This window comes from Macaca nemestrina, chromosome 4 (assembly GCF_043159975.1).
Source record: "Macaca nemestrina isolate mMacNem1 chromosome 4, mMacNem.hap1, whole genome shotgun sequence".
NCBI classification, from domain to species: domain Eukaryota; kingdom Metazoa; phylum Chordata; class Mammalia; order Primates; family Cercopithecidae; genus Macaca; species Macaca nemestrina.
Window position 1 is genome coordinate 151,917,140 of NC_092128.1, and position 15,899 is coordinate 151,933,038.

A 15,899-nucleotide genomic window follows, 5' to 3' on the forward strand; every position below is an offset into this window, starting at 1 on the left:
TGGCATCTTACAATTTCCAACTCTCACGGAGATAGGGGCGAGTATCTCAGGTCGGTGGGCACCTCTAAGGTTACAGCCCTCAGAATGAAGGAGCATTAGCCTCAGCAGACACTCAGACATATGACAAAGCCGTGTTCGTGGAGATGGCTAAGGCGCTGGGGCAGGAATGGAAAGAAGCCAAGGAACAGATTTGAGAATCTTAGGAGTAGGTTCAAGTACCCATGGGAACCTGGTGAGTGATGATGTGGCACTGGCTTTCAAATCACAGGCAAAAACTGGATTATTTAACAAATCATTTTGGGCAAATTGACAAGCCATTTTTACAAATATGATAGAACATTGAATTTTGACCACATTGTTTTTATGAAAATAAGTTCTGCTGGACTCAAGTGATCTTCCTGCCTCAATCTCCCTAGTAGCCAGGACTACAGGCATGAGCCACTGTGCTTGGCTTACTTTAAAACTTTTTTTGTAGAGATGGGGTCTCGTTTTGTTGCCCAGGTTGGCCTCAAACTCCTGGCCTCAAGCGATCCTCTTGCCTCAGCCTCCCAAAGTGTTAGGATTATAGGTGTAAGCCACCACACCCAACAAAAATGTAAGCTTTGTGAAGGCAGAAACTTGGTTTTCACTGCTGAATTTCCAGTACAAGCACAGCGCCCAGGACTTGGGAGAAGCCCTGTAATTGTTTGCTGAATGAATCCTGATCATCAAATAAGACATTTGCATGTATTAGTCCAGGGGTCAGACAATGTGACTTGTGGGTCAACTTCTGGCCCTTCTCTTGTTATTGTAAGTAAAGTTTTACTGAAACACAGCCACGCCTGTTAACTTACTTTCGCACCACGGTGACAGAGGTAAGTAGTTGCAACTGAGACTGTCTGACCTGTGAAGCTGAAAACTACTATCTGGCCTTTTACTGAAAAAGTTTGCCCACTTCAGGCTGGGCTCGGTGACTCACGCCTGTAATCCCAGCACTTAGGGAGGCCAAGGTGGGTGGATAACTTGAGGTCAGGAGTTTGAGACCAGCTTGACCAATATGGTGAAACCCTGTCTCTACTAAAAATACAAAAATTAGCCAGGCACGGTGGTGGGTGCCTGTAATCCCAGCGACTCAGGAGGCTGAGGCAGGAGAATCACTTGAAACCAGGAGGCAGAGGTTGCAGTGAGCTGACGTCGTGCCATTGCACTCCAGCCTGGGCGACAGAGCAAGACTGTCTCAAAACAAAACAACAAAACAAAACAAAAAACAAAAGTTCGCTCACTTCTATATTAGTTGATCAGATCAGCCAGTTTCCCCTAGGAGGACAGCACTTTGGAGGGAAAAAATACAGGATTCATTTTGATTTTCCAGCACTTCCTTTTTGACCTCATTCATCATTTATTTAGTCAGACATTGTACTGAGACCTCGGATTCTATGGATGGGTAGGGAGCCAGCTAAGCCTGGTAGGGTAGAAAGATGTGTCAATACAGGTCCACAGTCCCTACATGCAACTCCAAAATTCAAAAGTTCTGCAAACTGAAAGTTTTTGGTGCTCTGTTGGCTGCAAAACCTGACCTGATGAGAGACCATTTATAATCATTATTTTCCCCACTTACTCTGAATATTCATGAATTTTGCTGCAGAAATATTAATGGTTTTGATCATGGGGTGCTGCCTCCAGATCCCTCAGGGGTTTTAACACAATATAGAGCAGCTGCAGACGCAATGTATTATCTTTTTGAAAGCTGCAAAATGCTGAATTCCAAAACACATCTGGCCCCCGGGGTTTCAGGTAAGACGCCTTGGCCTCTGATTGTAACATGACACCACATAGTTATAACTGAGTTACAAATGGAGGACTCGACTTGGTACAGCGGGAGAAGAAAAATCCTATAACACTGAGGAGGCTCGGGGACTCAGGTGGGTGGCTCTTAGTGGGCATCTGGCCACTAAGTATATATAAGGCATTCAGGAATGCTTGGGGAGATGACAGAGGAAGCGAGGGAGAGTTCCAGAATAAGCTAGAAAAATCAAAAGCAAATTTCTCATTTTTCCTACGGCTGACCCTATCTGAGGCCCCTTCTGTTATGAGTTAAACTCATTCACCTCCTAGTAAAATTGTGCCACTTCTGTGATGTTGATGTCTTTCTGACCCTTTCCACGATCTCTTCTTTTTGGCTGATGTCCCCTTCCCTAGATATCTAGTATCCTCATGTTGGAGACATTCTCCTACATTTCTGGTTCTGGTTCTGGTGAGGACACTGGAATGACAGAGCTCCCTGTCCCCAGCCTCCTAAATCACTAGTTCAGGTGTCAACACAAGGTGTGTTCTGATTGGAAAGGGCAGGTCACATGTCCCAGCTCGAGTTGCAAAGGAGGCTGGGAAAATGAGGTCTAGTATTTTCAGTCCTGGTCGTGGGAGCAGTCTTTACCCCTCCCTGTGGATCCCCTCCCCCCAATCCCCAAGAAGGTGAGAACTTGTCAAATGCTAAGAAGGGTTAAGATACTGGGCATGTAGGATGAATGACACATTGGCCAATGCATTGGAGAAGTAGAATGATTGTAAAACAAAATGGAGCTAGAAAACCAATGAAATCATGGAAATTCCAAAATGATCTATTGTTTGGATTGTGTTTTCTATGCATTTATGCCAGTCTTTGCATTTTTTTTTTTCTGTCCTCAATTTGGGATTAAATTATACTTTCAGAAGCTAGTCATTTTTTATGGACTGATTGAATGACTTCATTGATTTGAAAGAACATTCAGCCAGCTGCCTTTAATTGCTTTTTCCCTTTAAATCAAAAGTGCTTAGATTCAGGCCTAGGTCTGCTCCAAATTAAATGATTATATGTTGTTGCCTCCATACTCTCCTCTAATTTCTTCCAAGTAAATAGGCTATTCACTTCCCCTCCTAAAAGTAATGACCCTTTCACAGAGGTAACACCTGCTGGCCTGGCGGGGCGGCTCACGCCTGTAATCCCAGCACTTTGGGAGGCTGAGGCAGACGGATCACAAGGTCAGGAGTTCGAGACCAGCCTGGCCAATATGCTGAAACCTTGTCTCTACTAAAAATACAAAAATTAGTTGGGTGTGGTGGCGTTTGCCTGTAATCCCAGCTTCTTGGAAGCCTGAGGCAGAAGAATTGCTTGAATCTGGGAGGCAGAGGTTGCATTGAGGAGAGATCGTGCCACTGCACTCCACCCTGGGCGAGAGGGTGAGACCCCCATCTCAAAACAACAACAAAACGCCTGGCATCCTGGGCGTTTGGCTTCCTAGGGAGAGGTGGATTTTCATAGTGTAGGCAGCTCCCTTAGAATTCTTATTAAAAGGATCAAACTGAAGGATAGAGAGAGATAACGGGAATGGTTGCCGGGATGATAAAGTAGGAAAAGTGATGTCTGTAATCGAGCTGCTTTTCTCTTTGCTGAATTTGATTCATTAAAAACGGAGAGTGATCGAGCACCTATTCTATGTAGAGCTCTACTCACAGCAGCATAATCTCTATCTATCTATGACATAAGGTCAGGGCTGTTGAGATGTGTCTCTCTCTTTTTGTTTCTCTCTCTCTCTGTGTGTATGTATGTATGTATATACGTATCTATCTATCTATCTATCTATCTATCTATCTATCTATCTATCTACTATCTACCTATCTATCTCTATGGCATAAGGTCAGAGCTGATGAGATCTCTCTCTTTATGTACCTGCCTATCATCTATTTGTCTATCTATCTATCATCTATCATTTATCTATGTTTATTGCTTAAGGTCAGGGCTGTTGAGATTTCTCTCTGCGTATCTATCTATGTATCTGTCTATAGCATAAGGTCAGGGCTGTTGAGATCTCTCTCTCTCTCTCTCTCTCTCTCTCTCTCTCTCTCTATGTACCTGTCTGTCTCTCTCTCTCTGGCATAAGGTCAGAGCCATTGAGATCTCTCTCTCTCCATGTAGCTGTTTATCTATCTATCTATCTATCTATCTATCTATCTATCTATCTATCATCTATATCTATCGAATCTATCTATATATATGTATGTATGTATGCATGTATGTGTATATGTGTGTATCTATCTATCCTATGGAATAACATCAGGGTTGTTGAGACCTGTCTCTCCCTCTCTCTCTGCATATATACTGTACTGTGAGAGAGGACTGGAGGGGCATAGGTGAGAAGGAGGTTGTAGGTGAGAGGCAAAGCTCAAGCAGAGAGACAGAGGTAAAAATGAAAAAACAAACAACAACAACAAAAAAACCAAAAAACCAGCCATGACTGAGGACAATGATGATGTCTTAATCGGTCAGTGTTAGGTATATGGATCCGTGCCAATTGTTACAGCTTTGGGAGGAATAGCTTCTTGTGGAATTAAAATCCTTTGAAATGCAGTTTCTTGGGCACCTTGAAAAGCAGAGAATGTAAGTGGCTATCATGAAATGCAATCTAGTTAGAACAAATTGTCCAGGCATGAAGGTGAATTAGCTGCAGAGATGCCGACTGGTAGGGCCTGCCCGATTTGGTGACTGCCATCTGCTCTATTATCAGGTGATAATTATTCGAAATGACCTCTCAGCCCATCTCTGGGCTAGTACAGAAGAGTGACGATATTCCCCAATTCGGTTAAAAAAACCTTTTGTGTCTGAATTCCATTTGAATGAAGGGAACTCAGAATTGACAGAGGGTAGATGGAGACAGCTGGAGGCCTGGGTAAGGCTGGGGGCTTAGGAGCTGACTCTTCTCAGGGAAGCTTTTACTCCAACATTTCCTAGAGGCGAGGACTTTGATAAATGGTGAAAAGGAATGAAGAATCCATGCAGGTGTCACAAAAGAAAAAAGGATGAAAGTCAAGGCCTCGTCAGCGTCGTCAGCGTCGCCGTCCATTTCTCCCTCTAGGAGCAAGATCCCATTATCTTCCTCCCCTCTGGGGCCCACATTCCTTATCTTTCCTAATTGTGAACATTATCCAAGGACCAATCTTGAATGTGAATACTTTTGATAATCTTCTTTTCTTGAAGACCTCTGGTGTTTTTAAGACTGTTTTCTTTGAGACAGGGTCTTGCTCTGTTGCCCGGACTGGAGTGCAGCGGCTGGATCTCAGCTCACTGCAGCCTCTGCCTCCCAGGCTCAAGCAATCCTCCTGCCTCAGCCTTACAAGTAGCTGGGACTACGGGCTCGCAGCCACCATGCCCAGCCAATTTTTGTATTTTTAGTAGAGGTGAAGTTTCACCATATTGACTAGGCTGGTCTTGAACTGCTGAGCTTAAGTGACCTATCTGCCTTGGCCTCCTAAAGTGCTGGGATTATAGGCATGAGCCACTGCGCCTGGCCAGAGAGAACTTTTTTTTTTTTTTTTTTTTTTTGAGACAGGGTCTCATTCTGTTGCTCAGGCTGGAGTGTAGTGGTGTGATCTCTGCTCACTGCAACCTCTGCCTCCTGGGTTCAAGCAATTCTTTCACCTCAGCCTCCTGAGTAGCTGGGACTACAGGTGTGCACCACCACGACCAACTAATTTTTTGTATTTTTTGGGGTTTCACCATGTTGGCCAGGTGGTTCTTGAACTCCTGGCCTCAAGTGATCTTCCTGCCTCAGCCTCCCAAAGTGCTAGGATTACAGGCGTGAGCCACCACACTCAGCCTTCACATTTCACGTAGTGCACGTTGAAGCCTTGGAAGTCTACAGTTCCCATAGTGACCTCAGTCCCCTTCCTGGATCTCTGCCCATTTGCATGGCGTTTCTGCTTAGGGCCCCTTCCCTTGTCTCAAACACAAAATGTCTCAAACAATGGAGATCAGCTTCCCAGCCCATTTACTAATATTTATCTATTTCCATCAAAGGTACCACTATTCTCAGTCATGAGGCTTTGAAACTCCTCTTCTCCTATCTGTTGATTTGTGCATTCAAACATCCAAGAACATAACTTTTATTTTTAAAACCTTCCTTGAGGCCAGGCACGGTGGATCACATCTGTAATCCCAGCACTTTGGGAGGCTGAGGCAGGAGGATCACTTGAGCCCAGGAGTTTGAGACCAACATGGGCAACTTAGCAGGACTCCATCCCTACTAAAAATAAAATAATTAGCCAGCATAGTGGTGCATACCTGTGGTCACAGCTACTCAGGAGGCCAAGGCAGGAGAATTGCATGAGCCCGGAGATGGAAGCTGCGGTGAGCTATGATTGCACCACTGCACTCCAGCCTGGGAGACAGAGAAAGACTCTGTCAAAAAAAAAAAAAAGATTCTTTCTTGAGTTTATCTTTTCCTTAAAAAAACCTTTTTTATTAGGGTACAAGACAGACACCCACTGAAATGTACTAGAGAAAGCGTACATCGTGTGTGCATGTGTATGTGTAACTATTACCCCACTAAAAAATTTAGAACATCCCCGTGATCCCAGAAGTAAGCCTCCCTTGGCTTCTAACCTGTCAATATCTGACACTAGAGGGAGCTGTACTAATGTGATGCGCATCGACACAGATCAGTTCGCCTGTCTCACATTTCACATGAAGGAAACCTCATACTCTGCACTATTTTGTGTCTGGTAAACAGAATTTTGACCTGTAAGATTCATGCATCATACTGCTTATAGCATTCTTTTTTATTGCTCTGTAATATTCCATTGTCTAATATGTCATAGTTGATGTATCCATTCAGTTATTTTTATTTTTTTATTTTTTGAGACAGAGTCTCAGTTTGTCATCCAAGCTGGAGTGCAGTGGCACAATCTTGGCTCACTGCAACCTCCACCTCCCAGGTTTGAGTGATTCTCCTGCCTCAGCCTCCCAAGAAGCTGGTATTACAGGGGCTTGCCACCACGCCTGGCTAATTTTTGTATTTTTAGTAGAGACGGGGTTTCACCATGTTGGCCAGGCCGGTCTAGAACTCCTGGCTGGCCTCAAGTGATCCCCCCTGCCTCAGCCTCCCAAAGCGCTGGGATTACAGGTGTGAGCCACCGCACCCAGCCTCCATTTAGTTATTGATGGACATTTGGGTTGTTTTAGGTTTGGGGCTGCTAAGAATAAAGTTGGTCTGAACATCATAGTTTGTGCTTTTGGCAGGCAAATGCACTTATTTATCTAATAACAGAGTTGCCGGGTAGGTATATGCCTCATTTGTACTGGGGGGACTTTAATTTGTGAGGGAATGTCCCAGAGAGGGCAACGCCATTGAAAGAAGTATTTATTATTTACATTCCCAAGAGAAGGAAGTTCGCTGTGGCATGCCATGTCACACCCCTGCACCACATCATGCCATGCTGCACCATGCCACACAAGGTCCACAGGGAGCGCCAGATTTGGTCAGGGGGCAGCAGCAGGAGCAGGGGGAAGGCCTGGGCCAGTCTTTTATTGACCTATTCATTGACTTCTTTATTTTTTGAGCCAGTCTCGTTTTGTCACCAGGCTGCTGGAGTGCAGTGGGACGATCACAGCTCACTGCAGGCACTACTTCCCTGGGCTCAGGTGATCCTCCCACCTCAGCCTCCCAGGTAACTGGGACGACAGGCATGCTAATTACCATGCCCGGCTAGTTTTTGTATTTTTTTTGTAGAGATGGGGTTTCGCCGTATTGCCCAGGCTGCTTTCAAACTCGTGACCTCAAGCCATCTTCCTGCCTTGGTCCCTCTAAGTGCTGGGATGGCAGGCCTGAGCCACTGGGCCCGTCTAGGTCATAGTCTTGATTGGGGTTTCTGAGGGAGGGACCAGGTAGGTCAGAGTCCATAGTTCAGGACTGGCTATTTTGAATAATCCTGGTGGGTTCTGGGCTCTAGGGGTGGTCGCTAGTTGCCTGGTACCTGGTCCTGGGGTGATTTAGGGCAGGAGAAACAGTGGCTTGGTGTGTGGGTGTTAGATAAAGGAGGGGGTCAGCTTGGCTAGGAGAGGCAGGTCTGCAGATAAGTCGTTTTCCATCTTTAGGAGTCAGCTAGCTCTTGGGAAGGGCAGTCTCTCCCTGGTCAGCAAGATTTTCAAGACGTAAACATGATAAGACACAGAAAATTCAAAACACCACGAATACAGTTGTATTTAGCTTTAGTAGATGTGGCTCAACAATTTACCAAAAGAGTTGTACCAGTTCTCCCTTCACCGTGATAGAAAGCAGTTCCAGTTGCCTCATAGGATGGGCCAGCACGTGTTATAACATTGGGATCTTTTTTTTTTTTTAATTTAAATTTTAGACATTCTGATGGATATGTAGCCGTATCATTGTGGTTTTAGTTTGCTCTTCTCTGCTGAGCACCTTTTTATATGTTTATTAAATATTCAAGCTGGGCGCAGTGGTGGCTCACGCCTGTAATCCCACAGGGTTGGGAGGCTGGCGAGGGAGGATCACTCAAGGCCAGGAGTTCAAGACCAGCCTGGGCAACATAGTGAGGACTCATCTGTAAAACAAAACATAGAAAAATTAGCTGGGAGTGGTAGTGCACACCTGTAGTCCCAGCTACTTGGGAGGCTGAGGTAGGAGGATCACTTGAGCGTAGGAGTTTGAGGCTGCAGTGAGCATGATGGTGCCACTGTGCTCCAGCCTGGGCAACAGAGTGAGACCTCGACTCTAAAAATAAATTAATAATAATAAATAAATATTCGGCTGGGCTGTGTGTTTTGTGACGTTTTTGTTCAGATCCATTTCCCATCTTGTAATTAGGCTATGCTTATCTTCTTTACGTATTTAGTATGATTTCTTTGTCAGAGCTCTACGTTGTGAATATCTTTTTTTTTTTTTTTTTTTTGAGACAGAGTCTCGCTCTGTCACCCACGCTGGAGTGCAGTGGCGTGATCTCGGCTCACTGCAACCTCCACCTCCTGGGTTCACGCCATTCTCCTGCCTCAGTCTTCCGAGTAGCTGGGACTACAGGCGCCTGCCACCATGCCCTGCTAATGTTTTTGCATTTTTAGTAGAGACGGGTTTCACCGTGTTAGCCAGGATGGTCTCGATCTCCTGACTTCGTGATCTGCCCGCCTCAGTCTCCCAAAGTGCTAGGATTACAGGCGTGAGCCACCGCGCCCGGCCTATGTTGTGAATATCTTATCCATGTCTGTGAATTGTTTTCTTCTGTCCTTCATGCTGTTTTCTGATGAACATAATTTTTTAGTGTCAAGTGTAATGTTTGAGTCTTCTCTCTCTTTGTTTTTGTTTGTTTTGAGACAGAGTCTTGCTCTGTCGCCTAGGCGGGAGTGCAGTGGCATAATCTCGGCTCACTGCAACCTCCACCTCCTAGGTTCAAGTAATTCTCCTGTCTCAGCCTCCTGAGTAACTGGGATTACAGGCACCCACCACCATGGCCGGCTAATTTTTGTATTTTTAGTAGAGACAGAGTTTCACCTCCAGGCTGGTCTCGAACTCCTGACTTCAGGTGATCTGCAAGTCTCAGCCTCCCAAAGTGCTGGGATTACAGGAGTGAGTGTGCCACCATGCCGGGTTGAGTCTTCTCTTTAATGGTGCGTCCCCTCTGTGTTCTTTATAAGAATTTGGTGCATACTCTGATGTCCTGAAAATTGTGTGCCATGTTTTCTTCTGGAAGCTTTTTTGTCTTACCTCTCACATTTGGATCTATGGCTTATAGGAAACAAATCTTCCCCCCCCCCCAAGATGGAAGGCATGAGGATTCCTATTTTTTTTTCCATGTGGATGTCTAAAGACTCCAGCATCATTTATTGCAGAGACCCCTCTGTCCCTTCGGAATGGCAGTGGTGCCATAGTTAATGAAGTGACCGTCTGTGTGTGGGTCTGAGTCAGGACTCTCCGCTCCGCCTCCCTATCTGTCTTTGTGTCAATAGCGTGCTGAGATCCTTGCCATAGCTTCAGTGAAAGTCTATATTCAGGTCTTACTTTATCCAACCAACCTCGTCTCTCAATTCTGCAAAATAAACTGTCTAGTTTAGTGAGGCCAGCTTTTTAAACGTTTGCCTATTTATTTGCCTTTTAGTTTTCGTGTTTAGAAATCAAAACAAAAAATGAGTTGAGTGCAAATATTAAACTACCGAACGCTGTTGTGCTCTGGTTGGGGCTGAAGTGAGAGAGAGGGGTGCTGAAGCTGATTCCCCTTGGCTCCCCTCTAGCCCCATGTCCATTACTCACTCACTCAATCATGTTCATTCTATGTGTATTTATTGAGTGTCTACTATGTGCCAGGCCCCCGTGCAAAGCAACAGGAAAACAGCGGTCTCCTTAAAGCTTCCAACTTAGAGGAGGAGCCCTATAAAGGTGTTGTAAACCGCATACAAATCATATATTGAAAACATATATGGTAATTAGTAAGTCATAATTACAGATTGTGAACAGGGCTATGAGGAAAACAGAATGCAGAGAAAGAGAGCAATGAGAGTGAAACTCCTTATGTAAGTGGTCTGGGAGGGCTTCACAAGCCAAGGCCCAGAGACTGAGAAGGAGCCGGTCTTGCAAAAGAAAAGCTTGTTCTCAGCTAGGAAGTCCATGCACCTGCAAAGGTCTCAAGGCAGGTCCCCAGTGTATGTATTCCAAAAACTAAAGACAGGAGCACACATAGCTGCAGTGACAATGCTTAAATAATGGATTCATCTAGAACTGATTTCTTCAGTGGTTGTAAGTTCTTGGAACATAAGGACTGGGTCCAGTAACTTTTTCTTTTTTATATTTCTCAAATAATTTGCTATAGCAAGAAGAGCACAGCGTGATGATTACAAAGTATTTGTGGAACGGAGTTATCAACACGTTGTCAGAAACTAGAGGTGCATGACTGGAAAGGCTGACAAGCCCACCTTTGGCTTTTTCCATTGGTGACTTATTTTTCTTGTTTCGGTCTTGGAAAAAGAACAAAATCAAATGAATAGCCTTCCAGGAGCATGCCCTGAACCTTATGGTTTGTATTTCAAGATTTAACATTATTCATTCGTAACTTCTTTGTTCATGTATGAGGTCATGGTGCTCTTCATTACCTTTTAGGTACATTGAAGAATGTGAATGAGGAAGTAAGTAATTAACAGTGATAACGTCTTCTGAACCTGGGTGGGTGAAAATGAAGTATTGGCTGTTATTGGGCCATATGTTTGGCTGCAAACCTCTGTTTTTATCATTAACTCATTCAATAATGGGAGATGTCAAGAAAGCACTGGGAAGAGATGTCATGTAGTTAACGACACCATGGGCCAAGGTGGTGAATCAATGGACATTCCCACCGTATTATAAAGTAGCTGGAGATGATCAGATGATCAACTGTGCCATTGGGAGTGTGTGGACTCCAGAGCGTCTACAATTGTTCCCATCGCTGCTCCATCCTTCTTGGCGCTGCGACCCTAGGAAGTCGCTTAACACCACCATGCCTGAGTTTCTTCATTCATAAAGGGAACCTTTTACTATTACCAACCTTATAGGATATGTGATGGACATTATATGATATAATGGGGACTGTGGGCTGAACCTGATCTGCCATTTTTTTTCTGTACAGCCCATGAGCTAAGAGTGGCTTTTTTTTTTTTTTGAGATAGGATCATGCTCTGTTGCCAGGCTGGAGTGCAATGGCACGATCTCAGCTCACTGCAACCTCCACCTCCCAGGTTCAAGTGATTCTCCCACTTCAGCCTCCTGAGTAGCTGGGATTACTGGTGCGCGTGACCACGCCTGGCTAATTTTTGTATTTTTAGTAGAGACCGGGTTTCACCATGTTGGTCAGGCTGGTCTCGAACTTCTGACCTCATGATCCATCCACCTCGGCCTCCCAAGGAGTGGTTTTTTATATTTTTAAATGCTTGGGAGGAAAATAAGAGAAGGATAATATTTTGTGACATGTAAATTAGATGAAATCCAATTTCGCTGTCCGTGAATAAGGTTTCATTGGGACATCCATGCTCATTCGTTTCCATGTTGTCAATGGCTGCCTTTGTGTGACAGTGGTAGGGTTAGGCAGCTGCCACAGAGATCACGTGGCTGGCAAAAGTTGGCTGAACTCTGGGATAATGCCCAGAAAGAGCTGATCACAACTTTTGGTCCTATGTCAGCTACTAAAATTTTTTTTTTTTTTTTTTTTTTTTTTTTTGAGACTGAGTCTGGCTCTGTCGCCCAGGCTGGAGTGCAGTGGCCGGATCTCAGCTCACTGCAAGCTCCGCCTCCCGGGTTTACGCCATTCTCCTGCCTCAGCCTCCTGAGTAGCTGGGACCACAGGCGCCCGCCACCTCGCCCGGCTAGTTTTTTGTATTTTTTAGTAGAGACGGGGTTTCACCGTGTTAGCCAGGATGGTCTCGATCTCCTGACCTTGTGATCCGCCCGTCTCAGCCTCCCAAAGTGCTGGGATTACAGGCTTGAGCCACCGTGCCCGGCTTAAAATAATGTATTAATAAAAATGTACATAATCATTTGGGTTAAGAAAGTAAATTGGTTTCTTTCCCCGCTTCCTTTGTCCTCCCTTTAAGATCTCTTTATTCTCATTACTGTTATTCTTTGGGGGAGAGAGGAACATCCCAAGTGGTGGCTGAGATTGAATTTTCATCACCTTGAAAAGAGGGCATTGGGAGTTAGGGTTTTATGATTTAGAAAAATAAATCAAGGTGATGTTTCTTGCACCTGTGCATTCTAGAACAAACCTGGCATGTGTATGCATATGTATGTGTGTGCATATGTGTGTGTATGTGTGTGCATGTACGTGTGTGTACGCATATGTGTGTGTATGCATATGCATGTGTGTAGGTGTGTGTGCATATGTATGTGTGTGCATATGTATGTGCATGTGTGTATGTGTGTGCATATGTGTGTGTGCATATGTGTGTGTATGTGTGCATACATACGAATGTGTGCATGTATGTGTGTGTATGCATGTGTGTGCAAGTGCATGTGTGCAGGTGCGTGTGCATATGTGTATGCGTGTGTGCATATGTATATGTGTTTGTATATGCATGTGTCTATGTGTGTATGCATGTGCATGTGTGTAGGTGTGTGTGCATGTGTGTATATGTGCATGCACATGTATGCATGTGTGGGTATTGTGTGTACACATGTGTGTGCATATGTATGTGTATGTGCGTGTGTGCACATGTGTATGTGTGCATGTGTGTACATATGTATGTGTTTATGTGTGTGTGCATATGCGTGTCTGCATGTCTCGCTCTGTGTTTTGTGTTTGTGTATGTATGTGTGTCTGTGTCCACATGGCTCACTCCCATGAACAACTATAATTCTTCCTCCCCCTCTTCTAGTCCTATCAGCTGGGCTTGGAAGTTACTTATTTTCTCCTGCTTGAAATATATATATATTTTATGTGACTCCTCAAACATCTGTTTCTCTCCTCCTACCTCGCTGGCCATGCCTCAGCAACTCCTTCTGGTTCCTCCTCACTTTCTCAGATTTCAGTGTTGCTGTGCTCCAGAGCCGAGTCTCTGGGGCCCCCTCTCATGTGTCTGGGTTCCCCACATCATCTCACCCACTGGCTTGCAGCTGGAAACAGCATCCTCATGTCGGTGCCTCTCAGCTTACATCTCTCAGCTGGATTTCTCTCCTGAGCCCCAGATGCTGACATTCGACCAACTCTACCTGGATATATCTCAACACTCTCCTGTCCAAAGTGAACTCCTGGTCTTCCCTCCATAGACCCGTTCCTCTCTCAGCCTTTCCCACATCTGTAAATGCCAGCTCCATCTTTCTCGTGCCCTCTCTTTCCCTCATAATCCATGTCCAGTTTGACTTAAATTCTATTGGTTCCACATTCAGAAAACTTGCGAAGTCTGGCCTTATTTTACCATTTCCTCCACTACCACCACGGTGGAAATTGTACTCACTTCTCACTCAGATAATGTCAGTGGTCTCCTTACCGGTCTCCTAGCCCCACCTCTCCATCATCTATTTCCAAAACAGCAGCCAGATAAATCCTTCTATAACACAATTCAGATGCCATCACTCTTGTGTTCAAAATTCTGCAGTGATTCCCCTTTTCATTCCGAATAAAGGCTAAAGGTCTTACTTGCTTGCAACCCGAAATGATTGAAAGGATTAGAACACAGTTTAAAGTAGTTTATTCAAGTGAAAAGCTAAGACTTGCCATTCAGGTGATGCAGACGCCAAAGGAATGGGGTCAGCGCTCTGACGTTAAAAGCTAAGGTCTTGCTTATATTGGCAGAAGACAAAGAAATTTAGTAAGATTATAACACTTTCCATACAAGGCTGTCTTACAAGCTACCACGTAGTTAGTTACATTTTAGTTTCTTTTCCATACAGCTTTTCTTTTCTTTATAGCTTGTTTTAATTTCATTTCCAATTTAAAACAGCATATTTAACATTCCATCTTAGGTACTGTAATAGTCATGGAGTTTTCATGTCAGAGAGGAAAGAGGAAAGTTAATCTACAATGAAGGTCAACAATCAGCCGGGTGCAGTGGCTCAAGCCTGTAATCCCAGCACTTTGGGAGGCCGAGATGGGCGGATCACAAGGTTAGGAGATCGAGACCATCCTGGCGAACACGGTGAAACCCTGTCTCTACTAAAAAAAAAAGTACAAAAAAAAAAAAAAAACAATTAAGAGGGAAGAGGTCCCCCCCAGCTGCCCCCCCTTTTTTTTTTTTTAACAAAACACTGTAGGTAAGGGAAAAAAAGGCTAATCTATAACCAGAGAAAGAAAGATTACAGCTGCCTGTTTATGTGACTCAGGTCCCATGATCACATTTCCTTAAGGCTCAAAGTCCTTTAAATTTCTAGCAGCTTAGATTTTGAATTACATATTTTCACACTATGATGCCATGTAATCTGGTTCTGGTTTTCCTTCTGGCCCTGTCTCCCAACTCTTCCCCTTGCCCCTGCCACGCTGGCCACCTTGCTGTTCCTTGAAATAACAGGCAGCCTTCCACTTTGAAGTTCTCTCTTCCTGGAAGGCTCTTCTTCTAGAAAGCTGCAGTTTATGCTGTCATTACTTTCATGATTCAGCGTAAATGTCACCTTACTCGGGAGGCTTTCCTCTATAAAATAACAAGGTTCTCTGTTCCCACCATTCTAGCACTTTAACTCTCTTATCCTGCCTCACTTTTCTCCACGGCACTTATCAGACAGAAAATACATATCACTAGCCTTCTCTCATTAGCCTCATCAGGCAGGGGTATTGTCTGTTTTGTTTTTCTTGTTTCTCCAATGTCTAAAACAGAAGTTGGCTCATAGTTGTTGAATGAGTGAGTGATACTATAAAGAAATCCAAATAAATCCATATTTACTAGAAATATAGTTTGACTTCTCCAGCGAAAAGACATTGTCAGAATGAATTCAAAACCCAAACCAAATATGTGTTATCTATTAAAATACATACATGTGTGTATTTTTACATCTAATGACACATACACGCATCATTACACACATGCAATGACACATACATGTATCACCACACAAGGCAATGACACATACATGTATCGCCACACACATGACACACGCATCATCATACATGCAGTGACACACATGTACCAACACATACGTGCATCAACACACATGTATCATAACATACATGTAAGGACACATGTATGAACACAAATGTAATGACATGCACATGTATCATTACATACATGTAATGACAAAGTTTGAGAGTAAAAGGATAAAAATATAACAAAGTAGTGTTGCCATATTAATATCAGATAAAATAGATTTTAGTGGAGGGATAAAAAAGTTGGTTAAGGGGTGCTAAAATACATTTAGAAGGAATAAGTTTTAGTATCTTATAGTACAGTAGGGAAATAATAACTAATGATAATTTATAGTGTATTTTAGAAGCTAGAAGAGAAGGTTTGTAATGTTCCCAACCCAAAGAAAAGAAATGTTTGAGGTGATGAATGTCCCAATTATCCTGATTTGATCATTACACGTTGTATACAGATACCAAAATATAACACCCCAACATATCTACACCTATTATATATCAATTAAAAATTTTTAAAATAAAATAAAATAGACTTTAAGACAAAAACCAAAAGAGAATTGCTATATTATGATAAA

The 15,899-nt window shown here is 43.8% G+C and overlaps 1 long non-coding RNA gene across 2 annotated transcripts in view; it reads left to right on the forward strand.

Moving 5' to 3' along the window:
* Positions 1 to 15,899, forward strand: part of LOC105483381 (uncharacterized) — an 88,120-nt gene that overhangs the window by 70,929 nt on the left and 1,292 nt on the right. For both annotated transcript variants that reach the window (XR_011621729.1, XR_988215.2), the window contains exon 5: positions 14,220 to 14,360. This is a non-coding gene — a long non-coding RNA (uncharacterized lncRNA). The remainder of the gene's footprint in view (positions 1 to 14,219; positions 14,361 to 15,899) is intronic.